The sequence below is a fragment of the Manis javanica genome, chromosome 4 (assembly GCF_040802235.1).
Source record: "Manis javanica isolate MJ-LG chromosome 4, MJ_LKY, whole genome shotgun sequence".
NCBI lineage: Eukaryota > Metazoa > Chordata > Mammalia > Pholidota > Manidae > Manis > Manis javanica.
Window position 1 is genome coordinate 49,235,050 of NC_133159.1, and position 6,942 is coordinate 49,241,991.

The 6,942-nt window shown below is 40.9% G+C and overlaps 1 long non-coding RNA gene and 1 other non-coding gene across 2 annotated transcripts; both read right to left on the reverse strand.

Moving 5' to 3' along the window:
- Window positions 1–1,081: 1,081 nt before the first annotated feature.
- On the reverse strand, window positions 1,082–1,185 carry LOC118973551 (U6 spliceosomal RNA). The gene has a single exon (XR_005062956.1). It is a non-coding gene; the product is annotated as a U6 spliceosomal RNA (small nuclear RNA).
- A 1,898-nt stretch (window positions 1,186–3,083) lies between these two features.
- Window positions 3,084–6,470, reverse strand: LOC140848688 (uncharacterized). Its single transcript, XR_012129790.1, has 3 exons — window positions 6,024–6,470; window positions 5,510–5,594; window positions 3,084–3,217 (listed from the first exon to the last, which is right to left on the reverse strand). It is a non-coding gene; the product is annotated as an uncharacterized lncRNA (long non-coding RNA).
- Window positions 6,471–6,942: the final 472 nt, after the last annotated feature.

Below are 6,942 nucleotides of genomic sequence, written 5' to 3' on the forward strand. Positions count from 1 at the left end.
TCCTTCAAGGGACTATGGCCTCAGACAACATACTGGCTCTGATTTCCATGTGAAAAAGGAAGAATTCGAACTTCAAAAATTTCTTTCTAAAACACAGAAGTCATATCATGAAGTGTAACCAGTTTATGGCTTGGAGTTTTTCTACATATAGCCTGGCACCTTGTGGAAATGAACGCTGTATTAATGGAAAGTTAGTAAATGGGTTAATCTCATTAATAAACCTTTCCTATAGGACAGATTGTCTGGACAGCAGAAAGGGCCCTGGACTTGAAACTCACATTAATTATCATTCAAGAAAGAAATGAGTAGCTTTGAGCTCTCAAACTGGATGCTTGGGAGAATGGTGGTGACATTCATTAAAAAGGGGAACTGCAGAAGGCACCTCTGCTCGCCATCATCACTGAAAAAGAGAATCAGGGAAATGGAGGGATGTAGGAATTCAAGCACTAAGTTTGGCCTTGGGCCTCATATTGTAACTAAAGAATAAACAAAAAAGATAGCCAGGTGGAAAAGTGGGTGGTGGCAGTTGTGGGGGACTGGTGTTTAGTGCTCATAAGGAAAATTTTGACCTTGAAGAGTATCTGAGGCTCAAATTTGATTTGAATCCAGGCTCGAATTAGAGAAGTTTTCAAGGTTCTTTATTTAAGCTCCAAGAGAGAAATTAAACATTCAGAATTTGGGTAAAAAAATTCAAAATGTAAGCAGTTACAGGATTGTGAATAAAGCCATGGTCATTGGAATCAGATTGATGTGATGGATCTAAACTTAGACCCACAAAATGCTATGTCTGAGACCTTGAGCAAATATGGAACTTCTCTAAGGGCTAATTCCCTCATCTGCAAAATAATCATACCCAACATAGTATATGGAGACTATTTAGCAAAGTAGTGCATAAGGAGACTTAGTACAATATATGGCCCATAATAAATAGTGATTAATTATGATGATATTATCATTTTTACTATTAGAATTTTACTTGAATACCCATTTATAAAGTCTTGAAGACCAGGAGACCAAACATGCAAAATTTTTAAAAGTCGATACTTTTCTTATCGAAAAAGAAAAGATCCAAAAGAATTTTTTTTATATGGACTGCGTTACAAATTTGTGTGTCATTCTTGTGCAGAGTCCATGCTAATCTTCTTGGTATCCTTCCAGTTTTTGTGCTGTTGAAGCAAGCACCAAAAAAATATATAGTTTGAAACTATATTATGAAATATATACTATGAATAATATAATAATAAACTCTATAATATGAAATATAATTTATATTTCATAAACTCTAACTTCCTGGCATCAATTACTTGAATGTTCTGTATTTTCATCTATATATAGGGTGATGGTAATTTATAGCCACATGTATGAACCTAAAGCTCTCAGAGTTTCTCATTTATTTTAAAAAAATGGTTGAAATTAAAACAATTGTCATTAAGTCATTAATTCACTTATTCATTTAACACACATTAAATGCATTCTATATGCCAAGCACTTGATAGGTATTGGGGATTTGGGGATAAAAAATAGGAAAGACAACGCTTACAGATGAGTAAGGACATTAAAAAAATCATTTTATTATGTGTAATTACAAACCTTGATGAATACCTTGGTTAAGAAGCACAGCAAGTTGTGAAGTCATGTAAGGAATTCAATGTCTGGAAGTTCAAAGAAAGCCTCTGGAGGAGTGATATTTGAGCTGTGATCTGATAATTCCATTGAGTGGTGGAGGGAAAGGAGGTAAAGAGTGTTCCAAGCAGAGGGAATAACATGTGTTAGGACTCTGCAGAAGGAGTGTGCAGTGTAACTTAGAGAAGAGAATGAAGGGAAAATCAACTTCCTCAACCAAGTAGATGTGACAGCAATAGAGGAGCACCACCTAGGTCTCTATCCCCAAGAACTTTCTCTGAGAAGCATGGTTGACTGGCAGCCTCCAGCCAGCCTGCCTTGGATCCAGTGAAGTGTTCATACCGAGCCAAAGCTTTTGCCAGTCTACTCCCAGCCAACGACTAAGCTCAGTGGCGGGTACCAGAGCCAGGTCACTCCCACTTGACATGAGATGCCTTTAATTGGCAACTTTTGCTTACAGACTTCCCATCAGTCTAGCCAATATTTTCTCAAATTCAACTGGAGTGTGAGGCTTTTCCTACTCCTCCTCCTTCTTTCCCATTTTCCTCTTGGAGTTTTCAGATATTTGCATAGTGATCTGTAGTCTCACACCGCCTACTTATTCCCTTACTCTTTATCATTCACACACTTTAGATCAATCCGAAATGTATCGTTTTCATCTTATAATGGACTACTTGTGGCCCTATCTGACTTAAAATTGGTGACTCTGACATAATCCAGCCCATAATGGGTAGTTCCAGGTGCGTGTTCTTTTCAAGCCCCATGAGCAAAGCTTCTGTGTCTGCTAGGACTCAGTAGCATAGCTCTTTCCCAAAAGGCATATAATTATCCGTTGCAGATGGCATGACCTTGCTCCAGAACCTCAGGGGTCTATACTCTGGTTCTCCCAATAGGGTTTACTGTAACTCTATACTATGTCTTTTCCCACCACTGACACAATTCCACAGAGTCTGCACAAGCACCTGGGTTGCTTGCACTGCAGCCTGGACCTCAAGGATAGCCTGATGAGCATCAGTAATGCCCTGGTGAGAGGGACATTGAGATCACTAAAAAGTGCAGTAGTGGCCCTGTAATCAGGCCAAAGCTGATAGCAGGAGTGGCCTTGGAGCTGGGCTTGTGAAAGTCCTGAGCATAATTGAGCCCATATTGCTTTAGGTGGCAGTACTTAAACACCAGAAGCCAGGCCCACGTGACCTGGGCATTCTCTTCCATTAGGATGTCTTCCCAAGTCCATACTGGTGAAATAATCAGTGACTGTGGGTCAGTCTTGTGTCAGAAACTGTCTGCTTCCCCCACCTACAAATTCCACTCAGGATGAGTCTTCCTGGCCAGGCAGTTACTGAGGAAGCCAGTTCCCAAGCCTCTGATTTTTCAAAACACTCTCAATACCACATTTTTTTCCAGTTTAGGCCCTCTAAGAAGGAGACACTCAAATGGATTTGATGAACAAGAGCTTTATTGGGGGTAATGTGCAGCTGCATTATAGCCAAATTCAGGAGTGGACTTGAAAGACAGAAGAAAGAGAAAATCTTCACAAGAAGAGCCTTTCTTCCAGTTTCTCATAACATCTTCCTCGTTTCCACCTGAGACTTACCTAGAAGCAACATTAACATTCATATTCCACCAATAATCTCTTCAAGGAAATTGAGTACTTTTCTATCAATTGCCTCAAAACTCTTCCATCCTCTACTCATTATCAATCCCAAAACTGCTTCCACATTTTTTTAGGTATTTGTTAGAGCAGCACCCCACTTCCTGGTACCAAAATCTATCCTAGGCCTGCTGTAACAAAGTACCAAAGAAATGGGGAGCTTGAAATAATAGAGAGATCTGGAGACTGAAGTCTGAAATAAAGGCATACACAGGGCCATGCTCTCTCTAATGGGTCTAAGGGAGAATTCTTGCTTGACGATTCTAGCTTCTGGTGTCTGCTGGCAGTCCTTGGCTTGTAGATGTGTCACTGCAGTCACACGGCTGTCTTCTCCCTCTTGTCTTCACATCACATTCCCTCTGTCTTCCCCTGTGTCCAAATATCCCCTCTTCATAAGAACACCAGTCATATTGGATTAGCACCCACTCTAATGACTGCATTTGAACTTGATTACCTCCGTAAAGACCCCATTTCAAAATAAGATTACATTGTCAGGTACTGGGGGGCAGGACTTCAAGATACCTTTTTGGGGGAAAACAGTTAAAGCCATAACACTGTGTGAAAGGCATTAGTTACTCAGGATACAGATAATGTCCAGGTTTACTTAGGTCTGCAGAAAGGAAAGGGAGGCCCAGGCCCACAGCATCTTCCTACGGCTGAGCTTAAATCAGGCAAAAGAAAAATCCCTCTGCCCTCATTTCATTAGCCTTACGCACAGAAAAAACAAGCAACAAAAACACACCACTGAGGAAGGCAGAAAGCCATGGGTAATGAACCTGCCCTTGCAGCACATGCCTCAAGGAAAAACGAAAATGAGGATGAAGTATGTATATTGAGAAAAACCCACCAGCACTACAACTCCACCCCAAGCACAGGGCATTTTCAGAGGAAAGCCTGGGGTGCTTTGAAGGAAAGCAGTCACAAAGCCCAAGCCCCACTCAGCTCCACACTAGATTTTCTGAAACTCCCACGTTACTGGCCTGACAAATTGTGTGCCCATTTCCAGGAGTAAATGGCATTTACTGGAGTCCCTATTATTCTACCCCAGATATCTGGCATTTGATAAAAGAAGAAAATTTACAAAGACACAAAGATAACAACCCATTGTTAAAAGAAGAGATAATTCAACAGTACCAAAATCAGAAAGGAGTGAAGTGTTTGACTTTAAAACCAATGGTCAGTATGTAAAGAATATAGTGAAAAAGGCAGGAAACATATGAACATTAGTGGGCCACTCTAGCAGAGGTGGAAATCATCACAGGCAAATAACAACAGGAGCAATAACAATGACAGCATTGGAGATAAAGAATTCCTTTGAAAGGCTTATCATTAAATTTGATATAACCAAGGAAGAATCTGTGAATCTGAAGACATCAATTAGAAATTAACCAAACTGAAACACAAGGAGAAAAAAAGTTAAAACAAATAAAATACAAACAGAAAGTCAATACAGAGCAACCAAAAGCTATAAGACAATATCAAAAAGTTTAGCATATGTGTAATTGGAGCCCTAGAAGGAGAAGAGAAAGATAGTGATAAAGAAAAAATATTTGAAAGAATAAAGGCCAAGAATTTTGCAAAAAATAGCAAACAGCATCAAACCACAGATCCCAGAATCGCAGAAAACTCCAAACAGGATAAATACTAAGTACCCCATTTTGCTTATCCTCTCAAGGGCCCTATGAAGTAGCCAAAATCCATATTTTTATAGATGAGGAAGGATTGAGGGTTTTGTCCATGTTCACATAAGTTGTCGTGGAAGCAGAGCTCTGAAGGTTACCATGTATTTCTTTTCTCCATCTGCTACTTTGCTGAATTTGTTTGCCACCCCTCCTACATACTTGCTGGGCAATCATGGACCTGCTACTTAATCTCAGTTCTTCCTCTTTAAAAGAAGTCTAATTATACAGGGTTGTTTTCAGAAAATATATTTAGAGAATCTAGCACCAAAGTTGGCATAATTTTACACCCTATACAGTTTCTATGCCTTAGGACTAGGGGGGCCGTCCAGGAATCCACTCTCTCTCAGAGTTACAGCAAGAGGTAGCATGAGTTTCTTCTACCCTTACCCCCACATGATCTGAGGGTTCTATGGTTTCTATTCTTATCATGGTTGGGGAGGATGGGGGCCAGAACAGAACTTCTATGGCCTCCCATGGCCTACCTTCTGTATTCTACATCCTCAAAATGCTTTCTTACTCCCTCGCTTGGACAATCGTTATTTATCTCATGTACCTGGGGGCTTGGCTGGAGAGGAAGGGTTGGAGCCAAGTCCTCTTGACCTCGTCTTCTCCCAAGTCTTTCTCTGTTACACCTAAACCTGTTGTTTTGAAAACATGAGAAACAAAAACTTTATTTATTTATTTGCTCCTCGTTTTCTCCACTGACAGCCCACCTTTGCAGCTATACTTGTTTATTTCTGAACCTGAATGGGAGAAAGTCACAGGGTTAAATAGATGTGCACAAAAAATTTGAGAAAAAAAAGCATATCAGTTTATTATGTCACATACTATCACTATCATCTCCATTATGATGATTATTCTTATTGAGTCTCAATTAGTTTAATAAACATTCTTTATTGTTCCTAAAAGCAATCCATCCCCATTATATACATTAAATGCCAAATAAAGCATGCTGCAGACACTTTGGCAATCATCCAGCAACCTCCCAAATTATTTATGACATCTCTCCTGTATCCTGCCAGCTCCTGGCTCTCTGGTTTCGCTGCCTAGGTTCTGAGAGTTCTTACCTCTAATTCCTTGACTCCCCATCCTGACGGTCTCAACTAGCACAGTCCACCCTTGCTCTGCCCCCAGCGACCCAGATTCAGCACAGTTCCTTCCCAGGGAACATGCAGGCTCTTTCCAAGGTTGGGTGATGAGAACACTACAAAGGAACAAAGCTGCAAGTAGCTCCAGCCAAAGTTTCTGTCTTTCTCTTTCTCTCTTAAAAAAATCTGCTCCAAAGTATGCAAACATTGATTGTGAAACATATTTCCCCTTTCTGTATAAAAGAGTATATATAAACACTTCAACTGACATATGGGCCCATGTGTTTCTTCTCCAAGGTGTGATGAGACTCAGAGCGGCATATGTGCCAGGTGACGGGGAGCTTGTCACGGTGCGGGTGGGAGTGTTGCCATCTTGTGAAGCAGGTGCTCAGAAGCCCATGTGAATAGAAGGCCCTGTGAAGCAAAATTGTGGTTCCTCAGACTCACAGTTTTAACACAGGGCTATTAGGTTCAGACCGAGACTGTTTATTTAGCACCTTCCACCTGAACCTGGTGGACTTGAGGACTTACTAAATCACAAAAGTCACCTTGCAAAACGGACAGTATACCAACAGAGTGGAGAGTTGAGAACCTGAAATTAGGTGAACTTTCTACAGTGCTCTTCTCAAATTTTAGAGTCCTGAGAATTCCCTGGAAGGCTGTCAGAACCCAGATTGCTAGGCATGACCTCCAGGCCACAGGGCTTCTGAGTTAGCCACTGGGGAGGGGATCATACCATTTGTGCATCTAAATATCCCAGGGAATGCTCCTGCCACTGGTCAGGGAACCACGCTTTGAAAACCACTTTTCTAGCATGCAGTGCACAGTTGCTGAGGTCTAAAACCCTGGTAGACTGACAGAGGAAACATCAGTGCTCTTAGTCAAAACCAGGAAAGCC